Source organism: Bos grunniens, chromosome X (assembly GCF_055505025.1).
Source record: "Bos grunniens cultivar Pamir isolate PY7600 chromosome X, Bosgru_T2T1.0, whole genome shotgun sequence".
In the NCBI taxonomy this organism is placed as follows: domain Eukaryota; kingdom Metazoa; phylum Chordata; class Mammalia; order Artiodactyla; family Bovidae; genus Bos; species Bos grunniens.
In genome coordinates, this window is record NC_141194.1 from 127,501,803 (window position 1) to 127,527,202 (window position 25,400).

The window sequence follows — 25,400 nt, forward strand, 5'->3', positions numbered from 1 at the left end:
CAGGAGTAGTCCAGGCGGAGCTCGCAGCACTTGTAGAAGCCAGGGATGGCCCCTCTGGAGTAGAGAAGTAGGCCTGGTGCCCACTCTCTCTGTGGGCTCCTTATTTGTCTTTCTGAGTTTCTTGTAAGACCCTCGGCCTCTGGAAGCCCCTTGCCTAAGATTCTGTTGTGAACACATTTTCTTGTTTATTCATACATCTCTCAGCCAGAGATTATTGGCACCCATGCTGCGGATGTGGTTGCCTGCCATATTAATGTTAAAGCCCCAAATATTAGCTAACACAAATTAAAGCAGCATATTCATAGAAAGATGTACCATGACCAGGGAATGTAAGGAAGTTTTAACGTTAAGAAATCTCCTAATTTGCTATATTAAAAGACCAAAAGAGACTAATCAGTAGAGAAAGGCAAATGTAAGAGGGATGCTTTCCAAAATCAATTTTATACATGTTCAATATAAGGATAAAGGAAATGAAAAACTAAGAGTTTTACAAAATAGGAAAGGAGGAGAGGAATTTAACCATTACCTGTTATATCTGAATTCCATGTTGTGACTGAGTATAAAATTAATATAAATTTATCACCAGCTTCCATATATAAATAAAATAGCCAGTTAAAATACATAATGGTAAAAGACTCTATTCAGTAAAGAAATTCAAAGCAAATAGTGCCTAGGAATGTATTTTTAAAGTGTAAAAACCACATGAAAAATGTTTTAAATGCTAAAGAGGGGTGCAAAGAATACTCAAAAAAAAATGGAATGATAGCCCCAGAGACAGGTTGACTCAGTGTCATGAAGTTGTTAAATTTCCCTGAGTTAAATTATACTTCCAACACATGACTAGTAATGGGATCTTGTCCTGAGGCAATACTGTGTTTAATCAAGTACAGGCACTATTTTTCCCTCCAGCATCATCCTACAAAAACACCAAGAAGATTTTGTTTTGATTAGATGAACTGATTTTAAGATTCATGTGGAAGAGTAAACAATGAAAAATGCTATGAAAAATTTTGAAACATAGGGTTAGTGAAGGATGGCTTGCTTCAACAGATAATCACAAATAAATGATTATTTATTGGTATATTTTCATTGTCTTTTTCTCCTGAATAAAATATAAGATGTTGGCAACCTCAGGTAGCCATGATGTGAAAAAATTGCCTCTGATTTTTTTAAGTAAATGCCCTGAAGATAGGGCTTTCCCATAGCTATCTCCCACTTAGATTAAATAAACACTGTCCTGAGAATGGAAATTTTTCAGGAAGCTACAATATCACACTTTGAAGAAAGTCTCAACTGTGCTGGAGGTAACAAGTTTCTATGAGAATCTTATCCTGCCTACTTTCTCCCAACCCACCTCCTCCCAAACTCAGACACCTCTCCTTACTGCACCAGCCATTCCACCCTCCTGTTTCTTAAATACACAAGCTCATTTACTGAGACACATTCTTATCTCAGACTGGAAAATAAAAAGACAAGGGCCCATGTGGCAGTTGAGGCGAGGAGGTTTGTTCAGGAGTTCTCTGGGTTGAAAGAAAGGCTAAGTATGAAGAGGACTTAAGTTGTTTGGGGGAAGGTTTTGCCAACAGCAAGAGAACCAAGAGTATCAAAGTATAGGGAAGATTCAGATAAAGAAATCCCATTTTTAAAGTTTGGTCAAATTCATTTTCAGAAGGATTGTGCAGATTTCAACCTCCTTTAAACAGTGTATGTCCTTCCCATCGTGTAACAACTCCACCAGCAGTGATTTTCTTTTAATAGCAATTGAACATGATGGATTACATGGTGGGTCTATAAGTGCATTAACTGACAATATTTCATTACCACTACAGTGGAAATATTTTTGTATCTTTATATTTCAGTTGTCTTTTATCTTCTCAGGTGAATCTGTTTATATGATGCACATTTTTTGGTCTAAGTTTTGCTTACCTGTTTGTATTAAGTATTAGTGTACATATTATGCATCTGTAATAATTGTTGTTGTTGTTTAGTTGCTCAGTCATGTCCAACTCTTTGCAACCCCATGGACTGCAGCATGCCACACTTCCCTGTTCTTCACCATCTCCCGGAGCTTGCTCAAACTCATGTCCATCGAATCAGAGATACCATCCAACCATCTCATCCTCTGTCATTCCCTTCTCCTGCCTTCAGTATTTCCCAGGATCAGAGTCTTTTCTAATGAGTCAGTTCTTCGCATCAGGTGGCCAAAGGATTGGAGCTTCAGCTTCAGCATCAGTCCTTCCAATGAATTCCTTTAGGACTGATTTCCTTTAGGATGGACTGGTTGGATGTCCTTGCTGTCTAAGAGACTCTCAAGAGTCTTCTCCAACACCACATTTCAAAAGCATCAATTCTTCTGTGCTCAGCCTTCTTTTTGGTCCAATTCTCATACTCGCACACACTGCTGGAAAAACCAAAGTTTTTACTATACAACCTTCATTGGCAAAGTAATGTCTCTGCTTTTTAAGATGCTGTCTAGGTTTGTCATAGCTTTTCTTTCAAGGAGCAAGCATCTTTTGATTTCATGGCTGTAATAATATAATCCATAATAATATAAAATATTTTTTCACTGCCTTGAATTTGTCATTTCTGGACAAATATAACTGTTGACATTTTAATTAACCAAATGGATTTCTGTGATTGTTATATTCAATTTGACACTGAACCAAGACAAAGGAAACACCCCAATTGTCTCTTATAGATTTTCTTTAAATTTTTAATCCTATAAGTTTTTGACTCATCTGGAATACCTTTTTAAGATTGTACAACTTGAAAATCTTGTTCGTTGCACACCATTTTTTAATAAAAGCAAGTTTTATAACATTAGTTAACAAATTCACATGAGGATGAAAGTGATTTTAATGGTTTTCACTGGTTTTGGAACATCAGCTTGTGAAGTGAGAATTAAAATCTACAGGCTGAGATGATACAATACTAAAAATTTGAGTTCCATCAACATTTTTGTACCATTCAGTCTTCTTTTAAGGCTGAGATCCACTTTATCAAGTGCTGCCTGTTCACTTGAGGGAGACTCCTCAACTGCCAAATAAGAAAAGACCTCATCAGGCAATCCATAAAATACATTACAAATGACCGTTAATCATTTAATAAAATATTCATCTAAATTTTATTCAAACAAACTGACAAGATAAATTAAAACATTGTTTTTCACGATAAGATTTCTGATTGAAGGCTGGAAAATCTAACATTCAGAATGCAGAAAAACAGTCACTTGCACATCATTCATGAAGGGATGAAGAACAATAAAAATATCATGAGGAAAGATTTGTAAATATAAATGAATACTAGGAATGAACTTTAATCAGATAATCGATACAACATTACATTCAGCTAAATATTTAAGGCCAAATTAAAGGCACTTGTCTATTTTAAAAGAAATATAAAATACAACATTTGTATTAGTCAGGGTCCTCCATAGCAAGAGAACTAACAGGATGTACTATGTGGTGTGTGTGTGTGTGTGTAAAGAGAGAAAGAGACTGAAAGAGAGTCAGAAAGAGATGATTATAAGGAATCGGCACACATTTACAACAGAAAACAAGTGAATGGGAAAGAGTAGAGATCTCTTCAAGAAAATTAGAGATACCAAGGGAACGCTTCATGCAAAGATGGGCACAATAAAGGGCAGAAATGCTATGGACCTAACAAAAGCAGACAATATTAAGAAGAGGTGGCAAGAATACACAGAAGAACTATACAAACAGAGCTTAATGACCCAGATAACCACGATGGTGTGATCACTCATCTAGAGCCAGACATGCTGGAATGCAAAGTCAAGTGGACCTTAGGAAGTATCACTATGAACAAAGCTAGTGGAGGTGATGGAATTCCAGCTGAGCTGTTTCAAATCCTAAAAGATGATGGTGTGAAAGTGCTGCACTCAATATGCCAGCAAATTTGGAAAACTCAGCAGTGGCTACAGGACTGGAAAAGGTCAGTTTCATTCCAATCCCAAAGAAAGGTAATGCCAAAGAATGTTCAAAGTACTGCACAATTGCACTCATCTCACACACTAGCAAAGTAATGCTCAAGATTCTCCAAGCCAGGCTTCAACAGTACGTGAACCATGAACTTCCAGAAGTTCAAGCTGGATTTAGAAAAGGCAGAGGGACTAGAGATCAAATTGCCAACATTTGCTGGATCATCAAGAAAGCAAGAGAGTTCCATTAAAACATCTACTTCTGTTTTATTGACTATGCCAATGCCTTTCACTGTGTGGATCACAACAAAATGTGGAAAATTCTGAAAGAGATGGGGATACCAGACCACCTTACCTGCCTCCTGAGACATCTGTATGCAGGTCAAGAAGCAACAGTTAGAACCAGACATGGAACGACAGACTGGTTCAAGATTGGGAAAGGAGTACGTCAAAGCTGTATATTGTCACCCTGCTTATTTAACTTATAGGCAGAGTACGTCATGCGAAACGCAGGGCCAGAGGAAGCACAAGCTGGAATCACGATTGCTGGCAGGAATATCAAAAACCTCAGGTGTTATTTATAGTGGAGGGGGAGATGGTGCAAATATTTGCTCTGTGCTCACGCTTGGACAAGCAATTTCCCTACAAGGATCATAATTTCCTCGCCTATAACATGAGAGTGTTGTCCTGGAATAGTAGTTCCCAAACTCAGCTCCACAAAAATCTGTATGCTTTTAGTCATTCATAATCTCGGGCACTCTGTCCCTAGATATTCTGGTTCAGAGGTGTGGAGTTAGCAAAGTCAAGGCCTGGACAGGTGTGAAACAAGAACAAAAACAATCCCCCAGGTCTTCCACAGGCCCCATGTAAGAAATCTGTGATGTAGATATTAAAAGGTGCTCCTCCAACAAGGTAGCCAGGTTTCCTCACTCTCAGGCTCTGAAAACCTTTAACAGTCTAATGCAAGTTGTGAACTATCAGTAGATGTTAATATCATGCAACATTGTGAAAGGTGTTTGACCATAGACCCAACACCTACTAACAGTCCAGGCACAAACAGCATTTTCCAGATTACAGTTTAGAAAACCCTAGATTAGGTGTCTTAGCTCAGATTGTCTAAACAAAGTATCATAGACTAGGTAGCTCAAACTATGGAAATCCATTTCTCACAAATTTGGTGGCTGTTAACTCCAAGACTAAGGTGCCTGCATATGATTGCCTTCTCCCTATGTCCTCACATGGCCTTTCCTCAGTGTGTGTAGGCAGAAAGAGATCTCTCTCTTTTCCTCTTCTTATAAGGCCATCAGTCCTCTTGGATTACAACTCCCGACTCATGACCTCTTCTAAATTCATCTCCAAAACTTTCTATCTTCAAACATAATCACATTAGAGTTAAGTCTTGAAAAGACTGATTGGGGTGAGGAGTGGTTACACAAGTCAGGCTATAGCACTAGAAGATATCCAAGCCCACTCTGAGCCTATATCCTAAGATTCTCAGTGAACCATTTTGTCCTGACAAATCATTGTTCACAATATGAAGGAATTACCTGTGGGAAAATAGTGTAGATAACCTCAGTTCAATTCAGTTCAGTCACTCAGTCGTGTTCGAGTCTTTGCGACCCCATGAACTGCAGTATGCCAGGCCTCTCTGTCCATTGGTAGACTGCTGGAGTCCACCCAAGCCCATGTCCATTGAGTCGGTGATGCCATCCAGGCATCTCATCCTTGTTGTCCCCTTCTCCTTCTGTCCTCAGTCTTTCCCAGCATCAGGGTCTTCTCAAATGAGTCAGCTCCTCGTATCAGGTGGCCAAAGTATTAGAGTTTCAGCTTCAACATCAGTTCTTCCAATGAACACCCAGGACTGATCTCCTTTAGGATGGACTGGTTGGAGCTCCTTGCAGTCCAAGGGACTCTCAAGAGTCTTCTCCAACACCAAAGTTCAAAAGCATCAATTCTTCGGCGCTCAGCTTTCTTTACAGTCCAACTCTCACATCCATACATGACCACTGGAGAAAACATAGCCTTGACTAGATGGACCTTTGTTGACAAAGTAATGTCTCTGCTTTTTAATATGCTGTCTGCTGCTGCTGCTAAGTCGCTTCAGTCGTGTCCGACTCTGTGACCCCATAGATGGCAGCCCACCAGGCTCCCCCGTCCCTGGGATTCTCCAGGCAAGAACACAGGAGTGGGTTGCCATTTCCTTATCCAATGAATGAAAGTAAAAAGTGAAAGGGAAATCGCTCAGTCGTGTCCAACTCTTAGCGACCCCATGGACTGCAGCCTACAAGGCTCCTCCGTCCATGGGATTTTCCAGGCAAGAGTACTGGAGTGGGGTGCCATTGCCTTCTCCGAATATGCTGTCTAGGTTGGTCATAACTTTCCTTTCAAGGAGTAAGCGTCTTTTAATTTCATGGCTGCAATCACCATCTGTAGTGATTTTGGAGCCCAGAAAAATAAAGTCACCCACTGTTTCCAATGTGTCCCCATCTGCTTGCTATGAAGTAATGGGACCGGATGCCATGATCTAAGTTTTCTGAATGTTGAGCTTTAAGCCAACTTTTTCACTCTCCTCTTTCACTTTCATCAAGAGGCTCTTTAGTTCTTCTTTACTTTCTGCCATAAGGGTGGTGTCATCTGCATATCTGAGGTTACTGATTTCTCCCAGCAATCTTGTTTCCAGCTTGTGCTTTCTCCAGCCCAGCGTTTCTCATGATGTATTCTGCATATAAGTTAAATAAGTAGGGTGACAATATACAGCCTTGATGTACTCCTTTTCCTATATGGAACCATTCTGTTGTTCCATGTCCAGTTCTAACTGTTGCTTCCTGACCTGTATACAGGTTTCTCAAGAGGCAGGTCAGGTGGTCGGGTATTCCCATCTCCTTCAGAATTTTCCACAGTTTATTGTGATCCACACAGTCAAAGGCTTTGGCATAGTCGTCAAAGGCTTTGGCATAGTCAACAAAGCAGAAATAGATGTTTTTTTGGAACTCTCTTGCTTTTTCAATGATCCAGCAGATGTTGGCAATTTGATCTCTGGTTCCTCTGCCTTTTCTAAAACCAGCTTGTACATTTGGAACTTCATGGTTCACGTATTGCTGAAACCTGGCTTGGAGAATTTTGAGCATTACTTTTGCTAGCATGTGAGATGAGTACAATTGTGCAGTAGTTTGAGCATTCTTTGGCATTGCCTTTTTTGGGATTGGAATGAAAACTGACCTTTTCCAGTCCCGTGGCCACTGCTGAATTTTCCAATTTGCTGACAGATTGAGTGCAGCACTTTCACAGCATCATCTATTAGGATTTGATATAGCTCAACTGGAATCCCATCACCTCCACAAGCTTTGTTCATAGGGATGCTTCCTGAGGCCCACTTGACTTCACATTCCAGGATGTCTGGCTCTAGGTGAGTGTGAGTGATCATACCATCATGATTATCTGCGTCGTGAAGATCTTTTTTGTACAGTTCTTCTGTATATTCTTGCCACCTTTTCTTAATATCTTCTGCTCCTCTTAGGTCCATACCATTTCTGTCCTTTATTGAGCCCATCTTTACATGAAATTGTCCCTCGGTATCTCTAATTTTATTGAAGAGATCTTTAGTCTTTCACATTCTATTGTTTTCCTCTATTTCTTTGCATTGATTGCTAAGGAAGGCTTTCTTATCTCTCCTTGCTATTCTTTGAAACTCTGCATTCAAATGGGTATATCTTTCCTTTTCTCCTTTGCTTTTCACTACTCTTATTTTCACAGCTATTTGTAAGGCCTCCCCAGAAAGCCATTTTGCTTTTTTGTATTTCTTTTTCTTGGGGATAGTCTTGATTCCTGTCTCCTGTACAATGTCACAAACCTCCGTCCACAGTTCATCAGGCACTCTGTCTATCAGATCTAGTCCCTTAAATCTATTTCTCACTTCCACTGTATAGTCATAAGGGATTTGATTTAGGTCATACCTGAATGGTCTAGTGGTTTTCCCCACTTTCTTCAATTTCAGTCTGAATTTGGCAATAAGGAGTTCATGATCTGAGCCACAGTCAGCTCCCGGTCTTGTTTCTGCTGACTGTATAGATCTTCTCCATCTTGGCTGCAAAGAATACAATCAATCTGATTTCAGGGTTGACCATCCAGTGAACTCCATGTGTATAGTCATCTCTTGTGTTCTTGGAAGAGGGTGTTTGCTATGACCAGTGCGTTTTCTTGGCAGAACTCTATTAGCCTTTGTCCTGCTTCATTCTGTACTCCAAGGCCAAATTTGCCTGTTACTCCAGGTGTTTCTTGACTTGCTACTTTGGCATTCCAGTCCCCTTTAATGAAAAGGACATCTTTGGGGGGGTGTTATTTCTAGAAGGTCTTGTACATAACCTCACAGAGGTGTATTTTCAAAGTGTTCTTAGTGCCTCCTTTGAAAGAGGTTGCCAAAGAACAAAGTATTACCATGATGACCAGTCCTTTTGGGTGGGGGCGGGGAAGTTGTCCTTTCTACGAATACTGGGACCAAAACAAAAACCAATATTCAGAACCTGCTCAGAACACTAGTCCATATCACGTTACCACTTCTAACTCAGATGGTGTCAAGCCATGCCTTATTTATCATCATGTCAACACAAATAATCAATAAACGATCTGTAACAGGAATAGAAATAGAAAAGAGTTTTCTTTGAACCAAACTAAGGACTATAGCCTAGGGAAAAACTTATCAGTAACTCTCAGAAGCTGTGCTGGAGAAGCATGGTTTTCATCACAGCTTTGTAGCTTTTCAGAACAAAGAACCATCAAACAGAAACATGCAGGGGTACATTCCTTCAAGATTTCAAAAGGGATAGATTCGCACGTACAAGAGTGAATCAGCAGGACCTTGGAATCTGGGAAGAAAAACTTATCTTTAAAGGAATACTAGCATAAGCATCATAGGAGAGGGTAGCATTTATCCCTACCTTCAAAGTGGACATTCTTTACTTCTGGATAATGAATTCTTTTCTTAATGGCTAAAGCAGATGTACACTGCATGATAAACAGGTCATAAGACAGGCTGTTCTAGTTAGCATAAAGTTCAAGCTAAATCACATATAAGCCAGAATGATTTCCCCATACCTCAACTGTGAAAATTTCTTCCTTCAGTCACAAAGTTGTACTGATCCCAAACAGTGGTCTCAAACTCTAATCCTGCATCTCAACTTTGCACAACATTCAAGTTGTGGGCTATATGCTTATTTTCTCCTCTACTCTCCTGGAGGTAGAAAGGAGATTCCATTTATTTTCTACTCCTCGTAGGATATGGAGAGAGCACACTGAGCTGAAATTCTAACCCCTTGCAATTCTGCAGATGTTTCCTTTACACCCATTTTTGATTCTGTGTCCACCCTAGGGGATTAGAAGGGATTCATACACCTTGAGTAAGCACATGCCTTCCATACTGACTTTGTTTCTATATATTGGCTCATGTCTTTTTATGAGTCCATATTCTGCTTGTGGGAGTCTGCTTCTAGGTATTGGCTCATATTTCCACATACAGACTGTGGTAAATTGACTGAAAAAAAGGCCACAGCAATTCCTCCTCTTCCTGGATGTGCAGCCCTTTGCTTATATGTTGAAGGCAGAGCTGAGGATTTGCTGATGGAGTTAGTGTGGGACATGAAAGAAACAGAGGAGTCAAGGAGGATGCCAAGGTGCTTGGCCTAAGCAATATGAAGAAAAGAACTTTTTTACAAAGGGGAAGAAGACAAGAGGAAGAACAGAGTTGGGAGGGGCAATAAAGCAGTCAGTGAGGAAAACCTTCATGAATACCAAACCTATTTTTTTTAAAAAGTAAACTTATAAAATCCGAAAAACTAAGATTCCCTTAAATGTTCCGATATATATGCAATATATTAAGTAAGAGTTCAACTAAAATCCCAACTCCAAACAGGTGAGTTAATTACATATTTTCATTTGGAACAAGAGTCACATCCCCTTCGGGTTGAGCTATTGTGGGTATCCAGGGAGGCTGACCTGTAGCACTGTCTCATAAAAACACATGATTTGTGAAAGAAATTGGAGTGCCATTGCCCTAAGTAAACAGTGAATTATGTGCATATATGTGATGATGATGTCAGAGAAAGTAACTTAATGATCTGAGTGTTAATTTGATTTTCTGGTATTGGTAATAGACTAAAAGCAAATGCCTCTGGTAACATCAGATACCCCTTCATTTTTATCTTTTCAAAGCTGATGCAGATGACCAGATGATTATTTTCTTTCAGTCTTTTAATATAGAAAATTAAGAGATTTCTTAGCATTCAACCTTGCTTACATTCCCTGGTCACGGTGCACTCTTTGAACATGCAGCTCTGGATTATGCTGGCTAGTGTTTGGGGCTTTCCCATTAATGATGCAGGCAACATCTGCAGCGTAGGTGCCAATAATCTGTCTGAGAGATGCATGAATAAGCAGGGAAATGTGTTCACAGAACCTCATGCAAGCCAAGGAACTCAGAAGGCCAAGTGAGTGGCGGGCTCAGCAGGGAGGGTGGGCACCTCGCTGACTCCTCTGCTCCAAGTGCAGAGGGCCTCGCCCCCATCCTGTAAGATGCAGAGTCCTGGGCCCTGGCCCCTGCCCTTCACCCACTGCCCGCCTGGGGAAACCTAGGCCCTGCCCCTCGTTTCTGATCCCGCCTCCTTATGGCCATTAGCCCCGCCCATCCGCAGCCCTCTTCTCCCGCCCCTTCAGTCCTAGCTCCGCCTCCACATTGCGCCTGCGCACTTGCAACCATCTGCTCTTGAGGGCAGGGCCTGCGCAGGCGCCAGTAGGGCTCTCGGCCCTGCCCACCTCGGCCCTGGGCCCGCCTCCATGGAAACCGCAGGTGAGGCTTGGTGTGTCAATTAAGATCAGAATGGTAGTGGGATTTCATGGTGTTTGGCAGTCTAAATGCAAATGCCTCAGGTAAAATCATACCCACTGACCTGAAATAGGGCCAATGGGAGATGGCTTACAGTCTTTTGTGACACTCGTTCTGTAGCAGGAGAGAATAATTAAGGGATACAAAGTTCCAGCGGCAATTAGAGAAAAAGAGAAGTGATCTGAGCTTTGCATCCTGATGAACCTCTCGGGCAGGAAATGAGACACTGAAGCTTGAGGCCCTCTAGACTGAACGGCAAGAACAGAATTGCTGCCACCTTCAGCCCAAGATCTTTATGACACCCAGCCACCCTGAAGAACTACAGGCAGAACACACTGCCAGTCTTACTCTCCTTTCCTGTGGGGATGGGGGGGGGGGGTGTAACTGACCACAGTAGGGCTATTTGCTGGGAAAATGGTTTTTTTTTTTCATATTTATTAATTTGGCTGCGCTGGGTCTTATTTGTGGCATGTGGAATCTATTTTCCGAGCCAAGGATCGAACATGGGCCCCCTGCATTGGAAGCATGGAGTCTCAGCCACTGGACCACCGGGGAAGTCCCTGCTGAAATGTTTAAACTTGGTAAGTTATACGTAAGACCTGCAATTTTAGTTAATTGCATTTCTAATTCCAGTTAGAACTGGAAAGTGTATCCATATGTTTAAAGAATAAACAATGCCAAAAAACTCTACCCAGTTAGCTAATTTAATTCTGCTATTACAAAGTCTTTATAAGACCTAATGGTGTGGCATAATAAAAGATGTCTCAGGCACAAGGGACCGAGATTCTAATGCAGGCTTCAGCAGGAATTAATTGTGTGCTTGCTGCTTCTAGTTTGGTCCTACTGACTTCTCAACTAATCTTCTCTGAAACCATGCTGGTCACCCTACCTCTCCTTGCCCTTGGGAATATCAGAAGATTTCTCCACGATCCCCAAATATGCATTCATGGCCTTCATGAAGTGGCTGAAAGTATCACTTCTCATAGGGAGGTGTTAGATCACCTGCTACCTTTAGGGGATTGGGCTTCCCAGGTGGCTTGGATGATAAAGAATCTGCCTGTAATGCAGGAGAGCAGGGTTCGATCCCTGGGTCAGGCAGATCCCCTGGGGAAGGGAATGGCAACCCACTCCAGTATTCTTGCCTGGAAAATCCCATGGACAGAGGAGCCTGGCGGGCTACAGTCCATGCGGTCGAACAGAGTCGGACATGAATGACTGACTAACATTAAGGGGAATACTTCCCTGAACAAAGGGGCGAGCTTAACAAAGAGGGGAACTTTTAGCATGGCCTGGAGACCCCATCCCTTTGCCACCCACTCCTGTTCTTAACACATCAGCCTTCAGAGCTTAATGCTCCGCCCTGGTTCAGGTGACAATGCCCATGAGAGAGCCGCAGCTTCCTTGATCATACTGGTGTTCATTGTGAGTAAGAAACACATACAAGTGAGATCTTCTGAAGCAAATGGATTTTATTGGCAGAACACAAGTATTTAACAAAATACAAGAAACTTAAGCAACAAATACATTTTAAAGACACAGAAATGAGGCTAGCTCAGGGAAACTCAGCAGTATGTCTTTCTCTCTCTTTTTTTTTTTTTTTGGCCATGCAATGCAGCATGTGGGATCTTAGTTCGCCCACCAGGGATTGAACCCCTCCCCTCTATATTCGAAGCACGGAGTCTTAACCACTGGACTGCTGGGGAAGTCCCAACAGTATGTCTTTTTACATTCTCTTCAGTAAAGGTTACTAGTGAACCTTTGCAGGCTCTCACTCATTCTTGTGGGTCTAGTCCCAAACTATAGCAAAAGTATTACTGGCTCAAATAGGATAAGATGAAAAGTATACCAAACCAAGTAGCTTCGCCAGGATACTCAGTGACACAGAAAATAGAAGGCTGTGGGAAGGTTTGAGAGAAAAAGAGGCCTGCTAGAGAGACCAATGAGCCTGAGACAGGGCCTTCCACCCTGTGGAATACAAATACAGCGCACACACATGTTGACATGCCCCCATGGGTACACAATTTTTAAAGATTTCTTGAGTAAGCACAAAAGCATATATTACAGAAAATGAAAACAACCCAAAGTCCAAGCCATTCCCAAAGGCACAATACCCAAAGTCAATTTCTGGTCAAATGACCACTCGCTGATGTCACAGGGTCACTCCTTGAGCCGAAGTCCTCCACATGAAGTTGACGACTTCTGTAGAACTGCTGTGATTCTATGAAATTCAAAACCCTACAGACTAAAGGTTAACCTTATACACCACTAATGCAAATACTATGTATCCATAGAAAAACCAAGGCAAAACCAGAATACAGAAGCTGTAAATGGCATTACCCATTTCCCCAAGGAGAAACAGTCTTCCCTCTCAGTTCTAAAGTCTAAAAACACTTGGGGGTGGGCATTCATTTGTGATCATGGAAGGGTCTTTTTTATTGTGTTTTTAAACCCCTTCATTGAGGTATGAGGAATGACTGACATACAAAAATATAGTACACATTTAAGGTATACAATCTAATGAGTCTGGAGATAGTTTACATCCATAAAGCATCTCCATAATCTATATCATAAACACACCCATCCACTCTGAAGTTTCATTCCACCTTCGTAATTTATTGTTATCTGGTAATAAAAACATGACGGAATAAGACCTACCCTCTTAGCCTTTCCAGTACACATCAGTTCTGGGGTCCGGAGGAGATGCCCAGGTGCTTGGTTCCTGGCTTTAACTATATCCTATATCCTGTAGCTCAGTACTCTGACAATCTACTAGAGGAAAATCTACAACAGGCCTTTCAGCATTCTGGAAGGTGCTCTGTCTGACTGATTGGGAGAGGCTGAGTAAACCAGTGAATCTCCTTAGGATTCACTGAAGTGAGCCCACTGCTGTTCCTTTCCAAAGCTGATGAGAAGTAGGACAGTAGGCTTGCACATGAATAAGGAGAGGCGAAGGAAGCTCAGAAAGCCAACCCAAATCTAAACTGCGAGGTGGCCTGGCTGGCGACGCTCAGTAACCCATTTTGTGTGTGTGCTGGAGTCAGCATAGTCGACTGGGAGGGCAAATTCAAGTCCAGACGGATGAAGAGACCATTCACATTGTACAGGAATGCACATATTTTGCTCATTCTGTCCACTCTTTGGACAGAGCTGCACACTACAATTCCATAACTAAAACTCTGCAGGATCTGAGTCCTTGCCTCCTACCAAATATTCGAGCAGGTCCTGTGCACCACAAGACACAGAAATCGGCCCTCTGCCAATTGGAGATCAAATCTCTGCTCCTTCAGAGCCCTTGAGAAAGGGATGGTGAGAGATGAAGTTCAGCTCCACTTGCAAGCAGACTGCTGACATCAGCAGAGCGATTTAAACCATCTCTAAACAAGGTTTGTGGTTTTAATCCTCATCCTGAGTGATCCTATTGATCACAGAGAATTCCCCCTGAGGACATATGTATGGGTAAAAAGCTCCTAGAGGATAAGCAGTCGCTCATACTTTTTACTTGTCCTTCAGGAGCTCTTTCCACAAGTTCCTCTTGAGGAAGTTCTCTGCACAGGTCTGACTATGGCCAGGACTTTGGAATCAGCACTTGGAGGGAGGGTGAAGATACCCAGGGGTATCTCACGGGGAGCACATTGTAAGGGAAACTAAAATAAGGAAAATTAAACTGCTCATGCTGAAAAGGGACAAGACATTCTTTCTTGCCTTTCCTAAAAAACGGTGCAATACAGGTCAGTTCTTTGTCTGACTCTGCTGCTACTAAATCACTTCAGTCGTGTCTGACTCTGTGCGACCCCATAGACAGCAGCCCACCAGGCTCCTCTGTCCCTGGGATTCTCCAGGCAATGGGTTGCCATCTCTGACTCTCTGCAATGTATGCAACTCTTTTCTGTAAGTTAAATAAGCCTCTTGGTAATCTGAGAAACCAAGAGTGTTCCGTCAGGGACCTGGCAGCAAAAGCAGTGACCAAGAGCCCATAAAGCTACAGGAAAAGGGCAGAAAATATCGCTGCAGAAAAACAATCAATAGTGTAAGCAACAGCAGTTCCTTCTCAGAACTCCCTTAGATTATATACTGTGCAGCAGTACAGCAGGACAGAGAGCTCCCCTTCCACAACAGCTGTTTTCCACGGGTCTAGGCCACACAGAACAAGGAAGAGACAGCCAAGCCTTCACTTGCAGACAAAATCACAATTCACTTGGGAAAATGGACAATAATCCTGTTCCCATAGTAAATGTCCTAGTTTACAAGAAACCCGTATTTTCTCTATAAGAGAAAATCCCCATCAGGGTCCATTGTTATCTTTTGTCCCTAAGCTGTGCTAACCCAAAGGAAGGGCACAAGAATGGATAAAGGAGACAGGAGAAAGAGCCCTGAACCCACAATGCCCACCACAGTCGTCACACCAGAGACCGTTGTCCTCCCCACTGTCAGTCTTTCCTTATACTCTCAGAGCCTCCTCCTCATAGCCCTGCTGGGCCCAAATTTCCCTAATCAAGAGAAAGCAAAAGCCTGAAATGGGGAAACCATGGGACCTTTTCCCTCCCCACGTTGAGCTCCCCTTTCCTCTCCCCGACTCCAGTAGCACACCACCACAAACAATGCAGAACTGTCCCTCCACTGTTGAACCAACACCACTTTCTTCCTTCAGAATGCAGAGAAGGCCCCTTGAGGCAATGTCACCCCCATCAACAGGAAGACCCAAATGGAAGAGAAGCCACCAGCAGCCAGCCTTTCTGCTAGAAAGGCTTTCTAGCAGACACACAGAGGGGAGAGAGAGCCACAGCCTGGGGGTGTAGCCCTCTCCAGCAAGAGGAATACAAGGGCTTCATGCTCCAGCTGGGGCACCTGACTCCAGAGGTTCCTGGACATCCAGGCTCATCGGCATATGCGCAGAAAGAAGCAAATGGCCCCGGATTCATGGACAGTTCATTGACAAGACCCATCGGACCTCTTTCTTCCAACCAATGTGCAGAGTGTGCTCAGTGGAAGAGTGCAGAAAGTGAACGTGGAAAGTTCCAACCACATTCCTACAGAGTTGGGACTCCTCGGGAATCCCAATGTGCCCTCGCTCTGCACAAAGGCACAGAATTCTGACATCAGGCTACCGCCAACTTCTGCCCCTGACTCAACATTTCCCATGCCCCACATGCTGCCGTTGCCAATTTGCGCCTCCTTTAGGAGTTTACCAAGGCACCTGAGGTGTGTGAGTGTTGAAGGAAGAAGTGTCTGGCTGCTGTATCACTAGAACACACCAGCAACATCAGCTCACTTTCATGTGCCTCTTTATGGCCACAGGTAGTCCCAACAGAAGAGTTGAGTGGTCTACTCAACCAAGTGTAGTCACCATCAGTGGGCGCCTCCCGGGAGACTCTCTCAGACTACTGCTCTAGGCCACAGTATAGGAGGGGGAAAGCTCACCTTTCCCCAGATGCTTTTGACAGCCTAAGGCAGTGCATAGACTGAAGCAGGAACACAAGAACATCCCTAACAGTGAACTCCAAAATTCTGAGGAATGCTGTAACATAGGGTAAAGCCTTCATCATCAAAGTCTCACCTTTGCCACAAAGTAATCCACTCTCATGTCACACTCAGCGATGTGCACTATTATCTTTAGTCCCCATGCTACAATGATCCCAGGCAGTACCAGGGACTGAGAAATAGGTAGCAGACACTTTTGACCACAGAAAGTCCAATGCACCTTTCACACTAAGGGCCTATGTCCTCCTGTCCAGCTTTCTCCTTGTGCTCTGAGAGCAGCTCTATAGAGGGTCACTCTTCCCGGCCCCTTCCCCACCTCTAGGCTTTAGGAACCCCAACGAAGGTCCGTATGTAGTCAGTCATTCCATCTTTCCTGATCAGGGGCGTGCTTTCCCCTTTGAGCCCCTAATCTCTCCAGTACTTCTCCTGAAAAGAACCGACAATCAAAAGTGGCTGAGAACCGCTCACGAAACTCATTTAGTTCAAGACTAAATTGGTACAGCTACTATGGAAAACAGTATGAAACTCCCTCAAAAAGTTAAAAACAGAACGACCGTCTAGTCCAGCAATCCCACTTGTGGTGTGTATCCAAAGGAATACCTCACACCAAGAATTTATGGAACATTAACATTCCCACGAGTGAGTAGACATTCACTGAGGTACTGTCTCATGAGCCTAAGTGACATGGCTGGCCTAGGAATGAATTCCTGGAAAGGAACCAGAAACCCAGATTCCATCTCAAATTCAGAAAAAGATTACCTTCTCTTTCCATGAAAGCCCTGATTTGTGAGACTGTCACCAATTTGAGAGTCACCTTTGTGGAATCCTCAACCTTGTGACTTATTTTTAAGTGCCCATACACAGAAGATTTACTGACTAAACCATCCATTTAGGTTTTCTTGACCCCTGCCTCCAATGAAGTCAGCTAAGATGACTTTGATGGGCAGTGGGAACAAGTGTGTATGGAAGGGGAAGAAGACCTCACGGTTATTCTTAAGTTTCACAACTGTTTTGACTAGGAAATAAGCCAGTTTTGATCATCATCATGTCACTTGGTGAAGGAACATGGGCCTAGGACAGGTTTTTCTAAGTATCTCAGGCTTCAGGTTTTCACTGAGTAGGAAACTATCACCACCCCCATCTTTCACAGCTTTAAAGTAATTTCACCAATTACAGGGATAAACAAAAAGTCTTTAAACATGCCCTCTAAAGACTACACACTTTAGTTTCCAATCACAAGGAAATGTGGATTTTCTTTCAAACCTTGGTGAATGAAATTCAGGTTCTGTGATGCCTCCTTCTGGATAAAACCCATGCTAATAGAGCAACAGAGGAGCCCGAGGTTTCTATGAAACTAGAGGTTAGAAGTGTCTCTGAATGCACCTTGGAAGAGTTCACATTTCTATTTAGCGCTTTCCCCCCACCCCAACTGTGAAAACTCTTCCACACATTTTCAACAAATTAACCACTGCCCAGGAAAGAAGTAACTTTACACAGACAATGAAAGAGAGACCTTTTCGGCACTGCCAGTTAACAAGCACCTTCTTGGTGCCTGAACTTGGTGCTGAGCCACATCAGCTTCGGCATAAGGCGTCAGAGATGGCCAGAAAAGAAAGTTGCTCAGAGCAAGGCAAAGTGTGAGTTGCTGGGCTACCTCTTGGCATCATAGCAGGATTAATGAGGCTGGTTTCCAAAGAGAAGCCCAGTAATATCTGAGGAAATTTGCTGGCCCTGTGAAAGGAAACAAACGTTTGGTTGAAATGGGGGTCTGGACATGTAGGGAGACGAGCTAAATGAAGCCACAATGTTCTGTTCCCATATTCTGGAAATGGTGTACTAATTCCCTCCGTACCTCCTGTGTGCTGAGTGCTTTACAAAAACCATACAAGAGATATTCCTGAGAGCAAGGTTTGATTCCCATTTTGCAAATGTGGAAATTGAGGCTCAAAGATGACAGTAAGAAAGAGTCAGACTCAGACAATAAAATTTATTTTTAATGAAACACGATGCATTGTCTCAGCAACACCTGCAAAGCAAAGCAAAGCAAAAAAAAAAAAAAAAAAAAAAATCCTGACAAACTGTGGAAAGGTAAATATTTAATGAAGTCCTGACCCGCATATTACTTGAACTGTTAGCCTACACCTCCAGGACCCCTGCAAAGTAAATGCCCACCCACTTATAGAGGGGATAGACCGGCAGACTATCATTCTCTGCCACTCACTTGGTGTACAGGCCTCATCTTTCTCCCCTTTCCTAAAGAGAGCTGGCTTTAAATTACATTCAAATCCATGTTCCCCTACCTGAAAAAAAACCAGCACTCCCACAGTCTCTGGATTCCTGAAGTTTGTTTTTCACAATCCCATCCAGTCCAGCCTGCTTCTGCCTGGTATTACAAGTGTCTTCCAAAAGGATAAAAAGACAGATCAGAGCTCTGATGTGAAAATGGCAAGATCAGGCTTTTTGGAAATGTGACATTCTAATAAATTCAGTACGTCTGTAATAATGGCACTCACGGTGAACTGGAAAAAGATGCCACTGACTAGTTAAAGACATTATAAACAGTGTCTGAGCAGCACTCAGGGAGTGATCCTGACATTGTTGGAAGTTCCGATCTTAGAGACTCAGGGAAGACATTTCAACACCATGTTAAATAATGTTACAGCTGATGCGATGGATGCTACCCTCCTCCCAGCATTTGTGGCCCCACATAACATAAGGTTGCACTTACTCATCTGGCAGGTCTGGACAGCTAATTCCGGGTCCACTCTCTTCTCATTACAGGCCCATCGGCTGGCCAGTACTAGATTTTTCCATCACAGGTCCTGAAGGAAACAGTGATTATACAGATCTACAAGGAGACTTGCTTACAGATGGACAGCCTAATACAGCTGCAGGAAAATTAGGTAACTTGCAAGCTCGTAACATGAGTGGCTGGGGAAAACTTCCCCTTTCCCTTATCCACAAAACACCAAGGCAGCCAAGGGCCGTCAGCTGTCCTAACACCGCACGCAGTCCCTCAGAGCCTTACTGTCTCGTTTCACGTGGAAAATAACAGAAATACCCTCAATGGTGAAGAAAGGTCACAAAAATGGCCAAGATCAACATTTGAACCAATCCCCGGCAACGATATATCCACCCCAAACACCCTACAATAGAAAGCAGAATCAGCTCCATGGTGGCCGCCAGTCACCAGACTGTCTGGCACCCCCACCCACCCAGCCAAAAGCACCCGCCCTTCCCTCTCTTTAAGCCGCAAACACTACAAAGCATTAAGACTATAACTGGGAAGGAGGCTCCGAGACCCACATTTAAACCAAGAAAATCTTCTTCAAGTTTCAGCATGCCGTTACAATAATGCCCAACACCAAACCCGGAAGTGCCTGAGAGATCTTCTCCGCCATCCACCCAGGAGCCCGCAGACACGTCTGTCAAAGTGTCCGTCAGGACACACCATCTACCCGACTCTCCACTCACACCGCAGACAGCCAAATACGAATAAAGTTAGTAAAACTTACACTTTTGCCATTTCCGGAAAGGGAGCCGCCATGTTAAATCCTAACCGAGGAAAACCGTCTACGGAAGCCCCATAGCACAATCCAGACAGTCAGGAGCTTAGGCACGTGCTAGGGCTTCTTCCGCCTTTCACGCCCCCGCCTCCCAACATCGTCATTGGTGGGCCTGCGATGATTGACGGGGACAATGGCCATTCCTCTCAGCTAGGTCTACTGGTGGGAAACTGTCCATTTCCCAAGGCCCAGCTGACGTCATGAAATCTCTGCTCGTATTCCTAAGTCTTTCTATATCCGTGTCCATCCCTCAAAGCCTAGCTCTACTTCTTAGGCCTTTGCACACACCTTGTGCTTTGTTTCTTGTCATCTTAGACTTTGGAAAGCATGAACATTCCATTTACCCGGGCCTAGATCAACTAGGTCCCCCTCCAGGAAGCCTTGGAGCAGGCGATGGCACCCCACTCCAGTACTCTTGCCTGGAAAATCCCATGGGCGGAGGAGCCCGGTAGGCTGCAGTCCATGGGGTCGTGAAGAGTTGGACACGACTGAGCGACTTCCCTCTGGCTTTTCACTTTCATGCATTGGAGAAGGAAATGGCAACCGACTCCAGTGTTCTTGCCTGGAGAACCCCAGGGACGGGGGAGCCTGGTAGGCTGCCGTCTATGGGGTCACACAGAGTCGGACAAGACTGAAGTGACTTAGGAGCCAGGAAGCCTTCCAAGTTTTACTCCTTCCAGGCAAAATATGAGTTCTTCATATTAGATACGAACATGGAGATGTATCAGAGCAGAGATGCAGAGGACTTGTTTCTGAGCCCTGGGGTCAGATAGTACTGGGCTGTGCATGTTGTGTTGGACCCAAGGCTTGCACCTGGATATTTTGCAAGTCAGTTCAGGTTGCAGACATTTGGGGAAGACCAGGGAACACTGACAACAGGCTAACTCTTAGAAGCTTGCTAGGATCGGTACGACCGTTTTCAGGAATTTCATATCCTTTCCTGCTTTTCTATCTCTGAAAATCTTGTCCTTCCTACAAGGCCCAGGCATAAATCACTTCCCTAACTTTTTCCTGAATTCATGTTTCCACCCCAACCACAAGAGTTATTTCTCCTATTGCTATAGGAAGAAAGATATGAGGATTTCATATCTCTGCTGCAAATGTCACTAAGCTTCACAGTTATCCAAAGTGAGACTGGAAGCCCCCTTCCTTCCAGGAGGCCTCTTGCTGAGAGATTTCTGCACCTGCTCACAATTTGTGAATTGTACAAACGAGAAGGCGCAGTTCCCCTAGGCTTTACTACTTTGAGTGTTTAACTCATCTACACTCTACATGGTGTGTGGACCACAGAGGCACGGTGTCCCTTAGCTGGAATGCATGGTCACAGTGCACAGTGCTCCTAGGAAAGTGATCTAATGCTAGCACTGTCCCTCCCATGGGAAAGATCATTTGAGGCTTCGTGGTGTGCAGTGTTATGCAGCAGTCCATGATGTTGCCCTACACACTGTGATGGCTAATTTTATGTGCCAACTTGACTGGTCATGGAGCATCCAAATTAAACATTATTTCTGGTTGTATCTGTGAGGGTGTTTCTGGATGAGTCTCATTTGTATTCCTCCCTGTTCTCATTCTAAAGAATGAACACCATAACCACCTGTTTTGAGTGGCTCCAGGAACTAAGAGTGTACTTCACATTTTGTGGAACCATTGTTTTGTTGCATACTAGATGTGCTTCTTCTAGGAAACGAGAACTTCTAAACCAGCAGAGATCAGACTTGCAGGGATACAAAGTACAAGTGTTGCAGATGGATCAGATTTATTTATGAGAGACACCACCTTTGTTTCTGCCCCTCTGTTCTGAAGCTTGCAAATCTTGGCAATGGGAGAAACAGCACCATAAATGGGTTCCTGGATCATAGTGGATATTACCTCCTAGCAGCCTGAGCTACAATGCTCCTTGCCACATGCTCCACACAGCAAGCATACCGATTCACCCTAAACGTTTTGGGCACCACAGGATCTGCTACATGATAAGAGCCAAGAGGCTGACCTAGTAGCATGGAGAGCCTGTTTTAGCTGTGGATCCACATTAGCCTGGGCGTGGTGGGAATAACAAGTGCTTTTTGAAGTCTTGGATGGTGGCCAAAATCTCTGCAATTCCCATAAGGATAAGCTACCCCATTTTACTTCCTCTATTGATAAGGAAGGTGATTCGCTCCTTCTCAACCTCATAGCTCTTTCTCCAGTGGCCAGGGAGCATGGGGCAGTAGACAGGAGATGAGAGTCTGTCTCTGCCTGGAAATTTCTGAAGTCAGGAGGTTTCCTGGAGCAGTCTATTCCAGCAGGGTGAGCAGAGACCATTATGTGGTGGATTACGGAAGAAAAGGATGGGGACAAACTGCCACACCCAGTCTTAACTCTGCATCCCTCAGAAGGTGCAGAAGATGATTTCAGTGTTTTCAGAGATAGAACCAGTTGGAGCACAGAGGTTAAAGGAAGCAACAGAACGTTAGGATAGCCCTGACACTTACCAGCCACATAGAAATAGATGACCATTCATCACCACGTTTATCCTCACAGCAATGCTTGTGTGGGAGATACATACAGCCTGGCCTTAAAAAAAGCCCTCAATAAATGGAAAAAAAAATATGCACACTCCTCTCAAGTCTTCCCCAGGCCTAAAATCCCTTGGTCTCCTATAAAACACAAAATGTGTCAATTGATTAATTATTTAATTGATACCTGCCAATCCTGTATTAGGAGTACAGATGAGAAGAAGACCCACTCCCCCACATCCAAATCTCAGCATGTTTCTCTCCTGCCTGCTGACTTGTACTTGCATACCTTAGTCGGGTAGCTCACATCTTAATGGATAAGTCATTCTTTAACACAAGTAGGTAATAATACTGAGATAAAGAGGTAAATTCCAGCTCTGATAAGAGAACAGAGAACTTTCTTTGACATCTGCATCCTGAGGAACCCCTCAGGCAGGAGGTGACACGTTGCAGCTTTGGGGGACCCCTAGACCAGGATGGCAAGATATGAGTTGTGGACACCCACAGCCTATAAAATCTTTATGAATAATCAGAGAGAGACCTGAGCCCACCCACCCAGCGGGCACATCTTCAATCAGGACAGACTGTGACACTCTTGCTTTCTTTTCCCCAGGAGGATGATTTCAATGAGCACAAGGTTTTAATGACTGCCCTCTGCCCTCCCTGCCTCGGCCGCCGCACAACCAACTTGCGCCGCCTCACTCCAAGGCCATGTGAGCCTTGTGCCTGCACATGCCCGCCAGGTCTCATGGCCACGTGGAACAGGGTGGGCCTGTGGATGTCAGCACAGAAGGCAAGGTCGATGGCTTCACCCAAGAAGCAGTTCAGGCAGCCATCATCCCCATGTTGGACCAGGTCAACACCTGCCTGGACCACCTGGAGGAGAGGAATGACCACCTCCCTGGCCGCCTCCAGGAGTGCTTGAATCTAGCTGGCAGACACATCTTGAGTTCCAGCAGCTGCTCAGGGAGGCCCCAAGCGATTGGCAGCCCCTAGTGGAGCCCTCCAGGGGCCCTGGGGCCAGGCCTCAACCCTGCCTGCCTGAGCCCTCACCACCTGGCTTAGGGTGGCCTGCAGATGTCTTGGGGGATCTGCCTGCCTGGGCCATCCTTCTGGTACTTCCCTTTGTGGGCCTGGCATATCCCACCTCCTGGCATCCCCACCTAGGGTCAGGTGTGGGCCTGTGACCCACCTAACTTGCCTGCCTGCTCAACTCCTGGATGCTGCTCACTCTGCCCAGGCCTTGAGTGTTCACACTGAAGTAGTCTCCAACAGTGTGTGCACACTCACCACACATACACACATAAAAGGTCTGTAATAGTCTCAAGTTTTTATAATATGGGCAAACCTCATACAAAAGAAGGGGTTAGGCTTGATTTGGTGGATTCTAAATGGAGGCCAAATGTCCCTTTTGAGAGGGTCCTTGGCTTTATCAGGGGAGTTCGGATGCCTTCTGGCTTGACCTCAACCGCAATTACAAAAAATGCACATACTAAGCAGTGTGCAGTTGTTACCTGATGCTAAGTGTTCCTGGGAACTGATAGAGTAATCCTAGATGAGAGGGTCAGGGTCTCCCTGAGCCTTCTGAGTTTCAACCTCTGAGAAGAACCCTTTTTTCCTAACCTCCAAAAGCACTCCCTCCATTCTGTGCTAGGTACTACTGTGGGGGTGTTCTGGATCCCTTAGCAGTAGTTTTGCCTTAAAGGCAGTTTCCAGTTAGCCTCTGGAAGGTGTGTGGCTATCCTGCTTCACTCTGTAAGTTGCCAGGTACTTTGTACTTGTACAGGTACTTTGGGGCGAGGCCAAGAGGAAGTTTCACAAGTGTTACAAAGGATTCACCTGACCATCCTCTATTCTAAGGACTCTGGGTGTGAATAAATCATGCCTGGGAATTGAACGTGAGCTATTCCTTTGTTAGGCTAGTGTAGTGAGTAAAATGCCAGGCACTTCTGTTGGCCAGACCTAAGAATCTTTTTGGTTATAGAAATCAAATTAGGCCTGGGTGGATTATCTGTAGATTTCATTCACGGGACCTCCAAGGTTAATTACCTGTGGCCAGAGATCTGTACATGTGTTTCAGTCCACTCAGAATGCTATAACAAAATGCCACAGACTGGGTGGCTTAAATAGCTCACATTTATTTTCTCATAAGGCTGGAGCCTGAAAGCCCAAGAATAACACTGCCAGCAGGATTGGTTTCTGGTGAGACCTGTCTTCCTGGCTTGCAGATGGTCCCCTTCTCTTTGTGCCTTCACATGGTCTCTCTTTTATGTGTTTGGAGAGAGAGAGAGAGATCTAGTGTCTCTCCCTCTTACAAGGACATTCATTCTATCAGAATAGGGCCCCACCCTGATGACTTCATTTAACCTTAATTATATCCTTAAAGGCCCCATCTCCAAATATAGTCACATTGGGAATTAGGGCTTCGACATATGAATTATGGGGAGGGGGAGCACAATTCAATCCATAACATGTCAGATGATCCCCAGATGTATGTTATATCTTCTTTGCTACTGATGTTAACTGTCACCACCTAGGCTCATCTATGCCTGGCCCCCTCCAATATGCTACAAATCAGAGAGCCCATTTCCATGGCATCACTTCTCAACGGCAAACTCAGTCTCAGCGGAAGCCTTTGCAAGCTTTTGATGCTTCCCTCACCCACTAATTTCTCAAGGTAAGGGTTACAGGAAAGATGCTTTAATTTCTTTGGAGGGCAAAGTTAGCAGTGAATGGGTAGACCCGCATAAGATTCAATACGGTACTCTCATGTGCAGAAGTTTTGAATTTCCTCCCCTACATTATGCCAGTAGCCTTCTAACCACTCAATACCAAATGTCACAGGCTAGCATCTGGTCCAGGTTTGCATTAGACAACCCAGAAAACAGAATGACAGCCTGCTGCCTGAGCTCACCACTGCAAATAAAATTCATGAATGCCTACCACTCTTTCCATTTAACCCTATTCCTTTACTGACACTGCATCTCACTTGCCATCCCTGGGTAATATACCTTAAGTCAATCTAGAAGGATGACAGCATCTTTGGACGG

At 44.0% G+C, this 25,400-nt stretch overlaps 1 long non-coding RNA gene across 4 annotated transcripts; it reads right to left on the bottom strand.

Annotated features, from left to right (window-relative positions):
• Nucleotides 1-12,260: 12,260 nt before the first annotated feature.
• LOC147341365 (uncharacterized) lies at nt 12,261-19,948 on the bottom strand. Of its 4 annotated transcripts, none has more exons than XR_015159604.1 (4): nt 19,805-19,926; nt 19,018-19,111; nt 18,590-18,688; nt 17,786-18,020 (listed from the first exon to the last, which is right to left on the bottom strand). It is a non-coding gene; the product is annotated as an uncharacterized LOC147341365 (long non-coding RNA). The 4 variants fall into 4 exon arrangements; XR_015159606.1 differs by lacking the exon at nt 19,805-19,926 and adding an exon at nt 19,596-19,776; XR_015159605.1 differs by lacking the exon at nt 18,590-18,688 and having other exon boundaries at nt 12,261-18,020; nt 19,805-19,948.
• Between the last annotated feature and the right edge of the window lie 5,452 nt (nt 19,949-25,400).